The sequence below is a fragment of the Dipodomys ordii genome, unplaced genomic scaffold (genome assembly GCF_000151885.1).
Source record: "Dipodomys ordii isolate 6190 unplaced genomic scaffold, Dord_2.0 Scaffold66, whole genome shotgun sequence".
NCBI classification, from domain to species: Eukaryota; Metazoa; Chordata; class Mammalia; order Rodentia; family Heteromyidae; genus Dipodomys; species Dipodomys ordii.
The window spans coordinates 629,543-629,839 of NW_012267282.1; positions in this window are offsets into that span (position 1 = coordinate 629,543).

Sequence of the window (297 nt, forward strand, 5' to 3'; positions counted from 1 at the left end):
AGGCCCATGCACGGCGGCCGGCGGCGCCTCGCCGCCCGGGGCGCGCCAGCCTCCGACCTCCTCGGGACCCCTAAGCGACCTCTGACCTCTCCTGCCCCTCCTACCCCCGCTTCTCAGGAGTCCGGAGACCCGGCCCCGGCTCCCCGCTCGCGAAGCGGCGGACCACGTGGGCGAGGGCGGAAGCCGTCGGGAGGTGGACGGCGGCCGAATGCGCTCAAACGTCGGTCGCGGAAGAGGCGGGGAGGGGCGGGGCGCGGGGGAGGAGAGGGCGGGGCGAGCGGAGAGGGGCGGGGCGGG